Source organism: Myzus persicae, unplaced genomic scaffold (genome assembly GCF_001856785.1).
Source record: "Myzus persicae strain clone G006 unplaced genomic scaffold, MPER_G0061.0, whole genome shotgun sequence".
Lineage (NCBI taxonomy): Eukaryota > Metazoa > Arthropoda > Insecta > Hemiptera > Aphididae > Myzus > Myzus persicae.
Window position 1 is genome coordinate 107,439 of NW_019104046.1, and position 11,019 is coordinate 118,457.

Consider the following 11,019-nt stretch of genomic DNA (forward strand, 5'->3'; position numbering starts at 1 on the left):
AATGTAATGATTCAAACGTTACAATATAAATATATATTGTTATATTTATGGGACATATTGAATAGACGAATTCACAACACAGATTAAAAACCCAGAATGTCTGTACACCCAATAGGCATAGTGCCATATTATGGTACTTCGACGTCCCCCTCCCCCCATGACTTTCCACTCCCATTTTTTGTCCTAACCGGGCGTTTCCTCCCTGAGACATTTCTCTCACAAATCAATATAATATATTTTTATTCGTACTCTAAATTACTATTAATTTTGTTTATTTGCTAAAATCCGTATAGGTAAAACAATTGATGAATAATATTTAGGAAAAGTGGAAGAATAAATTTGCAGCACTAGTCCGTATCAATCATCCAAATATGTGACTTATTTTCATCGAACCTCTACAGCTGATGAGCAACTCAAATATATCTATTGAAATGTTAAAACTAGGTATAGAAAAGGAGCTTTTCATATAATAATTTGGGTTATCACGATATGTTGAAAAAGTTATGTGAACGTTTTCCAAATGAAGACATTTTGAAATATTTTTAAGTTGTGTGAGCTTATGTGTTTTCAAAAAGAAATATTTTAATTAGGTTTTTTTGATTTTTATTATTTGATTTTGGTGTTTTAATATGTTTTACATTAGTAAATTTTGTAGTAATATTATTATTATTAAAAGACGTTCGAATTTTAATTACATATTTTGCATAGTAATTTAATTATTTGTACATAAATTTTATCGAGACATGAGGATAACGTCTTAGATTCGCATATTTATATATATATTATATAATAGCACCTCTAGGGAAATTGTATAACCATTGATTATAATTACTATTATTAGTCTTTATAATGAATGGCATAACTACAGGTCTGCATCCACGGCATAGCAAATAAATTCAAATTAAGAGGAACTTTTCACTACACACTAGATAAGGGTTGCCATCCGTCCCGCTAATGAATATATCTGCCATGGTATCCTGATAAGGTTTTATGACGACAATAATAGTTGAACTCCATGATCTATGTTGTCTCATAAGACACACAGTCATATTACAGACGGTCATTAACTTTAAAATATAATATAATATGTATTATGTAGCAGAGGGATACAAAAATAAATATACAATATTATGACAAGTGTATAATATATATTTTAACATAATTAATATGTTTTGGATGCACGTTTTTGTTTCCGACGGATTTTTTGTATGGTTTTCGTCGTCATGGTTACTTATTTACAAAAACGTATTAGATATAACGTATTAGTTATAGATTGTCCTCGTAGAGGAAAAAAAGAGCTTTTTTCAAGTTTAATAATGATTCATTAAATTATCTAAAAAATATATTCATAAAACCTTAAAAGTTTTTCAGTTTATCATGTGTTTAAATGGGTGTTTTTTATCGAAACAATCAACGTGTTAATGTAAATACTCGTGGCAAGTAAAAATAAATTTTTCTAAAAAAAAAACCTCGAACCTTGACGACGATTTAAAATTTGTACCGAAAATTTTCATCGGAAAACTTTTTATAATTTCGACGGAATCTTGTGACCGAGGCTCATCTAATGATAAACTTTGGTAGTTATTATACAACCTCATAGCAACTCACAGATGAACCTCGGTTCAATCAGTTATTGAAAAACAGTCACACCTTATCACATTTGTATATAAACTTTATTCCGTTGCATATTAAATATTAATATAGCGTTTCCTGCTTATATTTTTGAACGGCGCTGTTCCCAGACATTGACGTACTTTTCATTTATTAAGTCTTCTCTGCTAGTAAGCGCGCGCGCCTGCTCGAGTCCGATATTATAATTATATTATTATTATCGCGGCCCGACCCCAATAACCTTCGGACTTTGCTATGAGATGATAAATTTATCTTTTGCAATGATCAGTGTGATGTGTGTGTGTGTGTGTGTGTGTGTGTGTGTGTGTGCGCGTGAGCTGTATCTACAAGTGATCGCGTTATTATTATATTGAATAGCGAGCGAAAGAGCGTAGTACATAGGATTAATTATATGATATTATACTATTAATTTATTATTATGATTATGTATACGAGAAACGGCGATTCGATTGCCATTTTGATTGTTGCCCGTCGGCCAACATCGTTGTTTAGACAAACCACAGCAACAGAGATCTGATGCGAAAAAAAGTTTTTTCTTGGTTTTAAATATTTAACCGTTTGAAAACGAAAACCTTTTGCGCAAATTCTATTGTAAGTTTGCACTATTTTGTAGTTTTGTACTATATAATACTATATAAGGTACCTATGCAGCGTAGTCTATCGATAATTTTTCCGCGGGTATCGAATTTACATAAAACAATAATTTTACGTACAACTTGCAGCATAAATTTAAAGTATAGATTACTATAAATTGCATAATACTTTGGCAAAGAAATTAATCATTCATTTAAACCCAGACAATTATAAATTAAATAATTTGTTTCGGAAAATGTTACTGTTTCTATAATTACCTAAGTATTTAAGTTTTCAAGATGATGTTATAAGTCAAATAAATGGTCATTTAAATATTTATATAGATCGATGTGAGAATGTTATTGATAAATGCTAATTAAAATAAATATTATATTTTCTAGCTAAATACAGGCAATTACGTCCTATAATATTGTGTCTTATCGAAATCGATCAATAGAAAAGTTATTTAAGAGTTTAAACTCTATAGTTTTAAATAATGATGTATATTTATTAAAAAATGTCAACAAACAACGATTTAAATAGCAGTTATGTTGTGATAATGTCAATTATTGCTAATTTATGTATAACTTTTGCGTATGTATATAGGCAAGTGGATGTAAAATAATTTAAAATATTAATTTAAAAACGAGATGATATCTAGATAATGCTATAAATCATTGAAGACTTAAGGTTTTCAATTGAACGTTAATCTTATCTTTTAAAGAAATAATAAAATGTGAGAATTGGGTCAAATAATTTTTTCCCCTTACACATATTATATTATATTAAATTATAATCACTTATTTTTTGTTTATGACAAGGGCGATGTGTATCTTAAACCCAAAGGAGACAATGAACATTTGTCAAAAATACACCATCGCAAGTGTATTGCGAGAAGTATATTTTGACAGTTGTCTACACTAACTATATGTTTGATAAATGTCAAATATTTGTGATACTCTCCGTGTACAATTATACTACAATAAGAGTAATATAGGTATAATGTGTTACATAACAAATCAAATAAATAATTTACCGAAGTAAGTTTATCGATTTTCGACAAAATAACGAAAATCGTACACGGTAAACGCTGCTATGATATATAATAATAAACAATAATAATACGCATACGCGATGGATTGTTTGTAAACGTAAAAAACATTAGTTTTTTTAAATAAATATAGTATATTTTATATAAAAATAGCAAAAGTGATAAATTCATACAAATACAATAAAATTATACAAATAACACAAAAAAAAAAACTACACGTAAAAACTAAAAAATAATATTACAAGCACATACGTTGAAAATAGTATAAATAATAGTTGTCTTAAACATCTTCAAGTAGTATTCGTAATTCCGATAGATTTTCTGACTTAACTGTATAACCAAATAAAATTTTAATCTGGAAAAAAAATAATAACAAATAATAAATATAAATTCACGATTAACATATTATTAGGCATAATACTATGGAGGTTAAACAGTAAATCATTTTAGAGCTCTAAATGAGTTGACGAATTATTATTTATTACATGCCAATATAACGATCTACGCCGAAAGCTATGCATAAATTATTAACTAGCACATAGTTTTAGGTGCTGTGGTATTATTTCAATTGACGCGAACAAACACAATTTAATATTACACCGACGACGGTTGAAATACGCTTTGGTGTTTTTAAAGACAACAGGTCGAATCGTTCGTTGACTCGCAGACTGTTTTCAATTAGCGTGCGTAAATCGTCTGTCCGAAATGTCACTGTATCACAGAATTTGTTTTATAATTTATTAAAATATTATTATGTATCGCGGGCAACGCTCTTGGATAACAGCAGGTGCATTATTCCCTGGCACCATCTTCGAATTTCGATTTCAAACCAAGGGCTTTGTACAATATGTGGATCATTTTTGTGCTGGAATTTAATCGAGATATATATTTAATGGCTCAACGGCATCGGCATGCGATATCTCTAAGAAGCAACGTGTTAAATTCCACAACGATATAGTCTACTGCAATTCAAGATATTGTAATAATTTATATTATAATGAGAAAACACCATTCAAACTCCTCATTTCTACTATTTGCAGTCCCAACCCTTCTGGATGAAATTTATCTAATTATTTAAATATTCATAAAATCATGTATTATTTTTATCTATACTTATGAGACTATTGTAGGTAGCAACAATTATTCTATTTTTCAGTTTTATATCCAATAACCGACAGTTGTCCGATCTTGTCGTTGAAATGGTAATTTAACCGAGATTTCATTAAAGGTTCCTTATTAATAATAGCGCATCTCGTTTAAACAATGAGACATAGTTATGCCAAAAAATATACATTATTATAGAAATTCAAGAGAATCGTATCGATCGATTTGAATATATATTTTCCCAAACGATTGACGATGTTTGATAATAATTATTGCAATTATATATATCATTGTATAATTATTGTATTATAATCAAAAACAGTTCTCACCTGCTTTTACGTAAATCTAATGTGGCTGCAGACGATGCGTTGTCGTTCATTGTCACTCGAGAACGCGAATCTGTCTCCATGGTCGTCGGTATAATAATAATATGGTGGTGATGATGATGATGATGATTATATTCTACTTAGGTGCAGTCCAAATCCGTTTTGACTAAATTGACGGCAAGTGGACCAGCAGAATATGTCATCCGGGTACATCGTATAACACTGTGGTCATATTATGTTCCGGACGTTGAATTGTTTAAATTATATCCGGATGACCCCGACAAACAGCTGTGAAAAACAAAAAGGTACATTAAATTATAGTAATACAACAAAAACAATCATCGTGGCGCGGTGTGCGTTTATCGCAGATTGAGTAAATTGTGTCCCCGAAAAATACGTCACAGTCTACGTAGGTGCATTCCGTCCAGGACATTTCAAATTAAACATACTAAGACTGGAAGTGGTACGCAAATATATAGGTATAGTATTAGTTTAAGTTGTCAGAGAACAAAAAGTAGAAAAACGACGGAAAAAGAAACACAATTTATACACTAAAATAATGAAAGAATGTGAACGAAGATCGTTGAAGATAATAATTACGGGTTTGGTAAAAGACTTAAAGATTTTTAAAATGTGATTAAAAAAAATCGCGTTTATGTTACCTACCTAACTATATTATTATGCTATAATATATTACGATTTAGAATATCATCGAAGATTCTGATGCCTCCGATAGTCGCGTTTTATATATTCGTATTTTTCTAGGCTTCGTGGCAGTGGCATTCTCCGCCATCAGAGGTCAACGAAACGGAAGATGCGTTTTTTAAGACATGACACGATAACTTTCAAACAATAAATATCGAAACCGCTAACGAACAGAACAAAACCGGCTACGGCCTACGAAAAATGCGACTCGAGATCGCGTTTTTTTAGTGGTTTTCGCTGGAGTCCTTGACCATCGAGACCGCAATGTCGTCACAAGTTTTCGTAGTAGCGGTTTCAGGGGCCACATTCTATATACGTATTATATTATAAATTCTTCGTAGAACATAGGTAACAATACGGTAAATATAATATTAAATTTCCCCGATCGTTTTATCACGCGTCGACTACACGTGTGGGTATATAAGTATATACCTATAAGTATTTTAATATACATCTTGATATCCCACTAAACCCGTCCTTATCAATGGTGTATACTGCAAATGGGTTTCGTGATAAAATATCAAATATGCGGTACGCGCATACTATAGGCGCCGTAGGTTATATGTATATCACAACATAATACGATTATATTATTGGCGTTATTATAACCGTCTCGTCGGTCTGCCGAATATTTTTCACGAAAATCCACAATATCTGCACTATATACACAAGGCTGGGTGGTTTTCGTTTGCACTCACACGTACTTATAGTATTGAACGATATTATTTTATTAGTATGAGAAAACATCGTCTGCAATTATATTATATACATATATTATGTGTGCATGAGTTGTATTATACTCAAAAACTGTACTTAAATCGTCGTCAACGAAAAAATTCTATACGGTAAAACTATAGCATATAACGTGTACTATATATTATTGGGGTGCGCTTGTTAAATGTTTTTAAATAGTGAAGGATTGTCGTTACGGTCGAAGGAAAAAATAATATAGTTGACGAAATCTAAGAGTGCGAAAAAAAAAAAGATCGAGCGTCTCGATTCCACCCTCGACTACTCTTTACCGTGGGACCAATTAATGTGTGTCTTGAGAAGGCATTACAGTCAATATTGTATAGGCTTCTGCGTTGAGGTTTTGGGATTTTTTCAATTTTAGTTTTTAAGGCATCGTCAAAATCGGATACGGATGAATATTATATGCATGAATCGAATATATTTATAACGGGCGTACCTAACGCTATTTACATTGTGGGTATGATGTGCACAGGTCACAGATTATGCAGAAGATTTGCTAGTGTAAACAATGATAATGAAAATAGACTAAAAAAAAATATAAAAAATGACCCTTTTCAATCAGTTACTATAGATTGGTTCAACGCGCCTTGACCGTACACGTATGCGGGAGACGACCTTTTCATTTGAGATCATTTAATATTGGGACATGTACGTCTTAAATATTACTATAATATTATCATAAATAAAATTAAAAATATTATTACTACGAGTTTACGATTACTGCGGTTGTGCTGGCGCTTGTCTATCGTAAAACCATGGGCATATGATTGAAAATGTCTAATCGTAGGTACACGGTAAACCGAAGGCATCAACATCACAGGCGTATTGAACACCCGTTAGTCCTAGACAACTTCAAATTTCGATCGATTTGTCCATCGATATAACACAACATAATACTATACTCGAAGAGGTGCGTGTGGGCCGCGGTTTATTAAAAACCATACTATACAGCAGCTGCAAAAGCAGTGCACATGGACCTATTATTCATAGTATACCCAGTCTTGGATAAAAAAAACCGTGAAACGCGCGTTTAAGAAAAATCGAAAAAATTCAATGGCTTACCTCGCGTGCTCGGAGTGTGAGACGTAGTATACTTGTGCTGCATATTATGTATAAATATATTTACAATCGGCGTACATATAATAATTATCATTTTTCATAATATTGGATGCGGCGCCTTCATTTGTGGCCTTGATCATCATATATTATATTATACAGCTATAATAATACTATACTATAGGTTATACTACGATACGAGGGTACAAAACGTATAGCAAACGTATATTATATATATATTATGTTATAGGTATATTATATTATATATTCTTCGGCGGTGGCATTGGCGGAAGCTGTAGCGCCTCTCTCCGGCGTAGGTTTATCATAACCGTGGCGGTTATCATCCAAATATTTGCGGTATGGACGATGACAGTATAATAATATATTAATACATACAGGTAGGAACATTTTCGGACGGACATATTTTCTTGTCGCGTTACTCTACTCGACCGTGCGCGAAAAAAAATAAAAATCCGCTGCACGACTTTCGTCTCGCGCCCGGCCGGTGTGCTAACATTTTCGTCGCTTGTCCGCCCTCGCCGCCGCCGTCGCCGCCGCCGTTCGGTTACTTCCGGAGTGCTTTTTCTTGTTCAGCATCGCGTCGAACTTCTTCGTCTTGTTCGTGTTGATCGACAGCAACTTGTCGATCACCTGTCTGATGGTCGAGTGTTTCCTGATCCACGGGTTCACGTACATGTCGGGCTTCGCGGATGACGAGATTATAAGAGTGTATAATATTGTAGAAGATATAGGTACCTCCTGTGGGTATAATATCACAATGACCGACGGAAAACGCCAAAAACCCGCGATATAACGACTGCGAAACGATTACGACCTCGCCGTGGATGCGAAACGGATGTAGGTACACGTGGAGACGGAAATCGAAAATAACTGGAAAAAACTAAATATCGTCGCGTACGGAAGTCTGCGTTATATATTTATAATGTATATCGCCGAATATCCAAGAACTGTGATTGCGAAGTGTGACGATTGCACTATTGCAGCGGCAACAATTGCGGTTCCTCTGATATTGACATTGAACTCGGTACTGACCACGAGCGACCGCGCTGCCGACCGTTTTATAAAAAAAAAATTATATCGCATTGACCGTGTGCGCGCGCGTGCGCCAATCGCTGGCGGCGGCCGTCGTGGAAGTGGTTGACGGACGGCTGTGGCGGCGGTGGTGGTGGCCGGGCGGCCGCGGCGGAGACTCGTAGCAGTTAATCGTTAGGTTTTACATGAATTATTATTATTATTATTTATTAGTTATTACCTACACCTCGGTAGAATATTATTATTATACACGGGTAACATATATATATATATATATATATATATTATATATGCACTATTTATATATTTATATTTATAATACACTAAACACTTTCCTGTATCGTACTCATTTCATTATCATAAGGCATAGAAGGTAATCATGTCATACCCGCTTGCAAAAAAAAAAAAAATATTAAAACAAAAAGTCTTTTGTCGAAATCGTAGAATTTTAATTTTTAATTTTTTTTTATTCGATATTCCGTTGGTTGGATAGTAATTAACCTTTTAGTTAAAATATTTTAAGTATTACAACTATAGGTATAATTAATCAATACGTATTTTTAACTATAAAATTACTGCTAATTACGTCCAGATATTTGTCTGTTATATAACTAATAGAAATAACCAGTTTGCTGCATTTTTAACCACTTAATGACGTATTATACTATAGGTATACTGGTGTAATTATAATTTTATAAAAGTGTACCGTAAAGCGTAGACAGATATATAAATTACTAGAATAACGTGCTTATTTTATGCACAAGATCCTCCAGGATTATCCACCATAATAACTGTTATTGTTCATTTTGCTCTAATGATATGTTACTGAATCGTAAAATTCCATTAGAAATGCGAACGCGAGAGAGACGTTTCCACGGGATTTCCGGTCGGTCGAGAATCCGGGAGTGTCTGGGGTTTTCCCCGTTTTCTAACGCGTCGTGCGAGCCACTCGGCTGTACAACAACTGTAAACCGGTTTTCCGGAAAACACGATTTTATGATTATTATTTTTTTTTATTGGTCACTCACCATATTCTGCATAATAATATGAGAGATGGTGCACTCATTTGTATGACCATATTTTATAACGTAAACCGCATACCTAATTTCTGCAGACATGTTCATGAGAAGAAAGCGCACAGCGGGAATACAAAGGTACTCATGACCGAATAGGTGCAACAATAATAAACAGTTTTTTCTTATTAAAGAGATCTTTCTTCAATCCGGAATAATATAAAACCGGACAACTATGTAATACTCACATGTATATTAATATAAGCCATAAGGGTTGAGAGACGTATTTTCTCTTTGCGCTTTTGAGAAAAAAATAAAACTACAAAAGTCGACCAATATTCTTATTACTAACAATATTTTTTGCAAAGTAATGTCGTTGTCGTTGTCGCTGAGTTTATTTTACCCGTACAATAGATTTCAAAATATATTGTTTTGTGGAGCAAAATCGTGACGAGGAAAATGTTTTAAAAAAAAAAACTTAAACTACAATAATTGTAGTACGAATATTGTACATCGAATTTATAATTATTATAAATTCGATGTACAATGCTCGTACAATTCGACGTTTCTACAAAAGTATTGCTATATTGTACATATTTTTATTTTTGGTTTTGGTACATAAAATATATAGTAATATACTCAAAAGGTTTCTTGCGTTTTAAATAAAAAGTAAAAATTATTGTTGACCACTTTAAGAGAAAAAATTAGCTTTCAATTGCCTAAACAATTTAGATTGACCACATACTTTTGGGGTAAATGGAAATGACTACCTATTCCAAATATCATGTGTTATATACTGCTTATACTGAACTCATTTATAATGGGTATATAAAAAATTATATATGCGTATAATATTATTAATATACATAATCTATATATTTTTTTTAGTTGGATTAAACGACCTATATACAATGTTTGTATGATAATCTTAAAGTATTATATTACGTATTAGAAAATTTAGGCTTAACATAAAGACTTAAAGGGAGAAGCCCCTTATGGGTTGTGGTTTTAGGGTAAGGTAAAAGGAGTAGGTGACAACACCATTTTATTTACAGTTTTTTAGCTTGGGCGATCCGTTTGTACAATAATACTCCATACTAGGGTGGGTTATCGAGAATTGTTTTGGTTAGATGTTTTGTTAGGATGTTTATGTGATCGATAAGTGAGTTGTGACGACGTGTGTAGGATTTTATAGTGGTTTATAGTTCTGTATCAAAAACTATCTATCAAGACACTTTTATTTAGTAATCCATTTTCTATAATATACTGTTTTAGTATTATAATATTATAATTAATAATTATATGCTGTTCGATATTATGCATAACCGCCTCTATCATACTAAAAAGACGTATATACAATATTTGTATTATAATTATAACGTTTTGGTTTTTAATTTATATATCTCATACTAATTTTTATTTTTAGAACCCGACCATTAAAAAATAATAATTTATTCACCACGGGAAGTGCCGTCATTTATTTTGTTTAACAGGTATTAATATCGGGATTTCACAATAATAAGCTCACGCACGATTATTAGTATTTTCATATAAACAAAATATGCGTTGTTTAGAATAATAATCAATATGCATGTTTGGATCCCACAAAAAGTATTTAATTTAAAAACTACGGATTTCAAACCTATAGTAATATTATTGTGTAGTTAGGTATAATATTATGACCATGCAATGGGTAGGTACAATATAATACCAATATTATACAACTATTATGGTATTGTTATTAAAAAAAAAT

At 32.3% G+C, this 11,019-nt stretch overlaps 1 long non-coding RNA gene across 1 annotated transcript; it reads right to left on the reverse strand.

Annotated features, from left to right (window-relative positions):
- Positions 1-3,484: 3,484 nt before the first annotated feature.
- On the reverse strand, positions 3,485-8,277 carry LOC111038047. The gene is made up of 3 exons (XR_002604933.1): positions 7,207-8,277; positions 4,690-4,974; positions 3,485-3,611 (listed from the first exon to the last, which is right to left on the reverse strand). It is a non-coding gene; the product is annotated as an uncharacterized LOC111038047 (long non-coding RNA).
- Between the last annotated feature and the right edge of the window lie 2,742 nt (positions 8,278-11,019).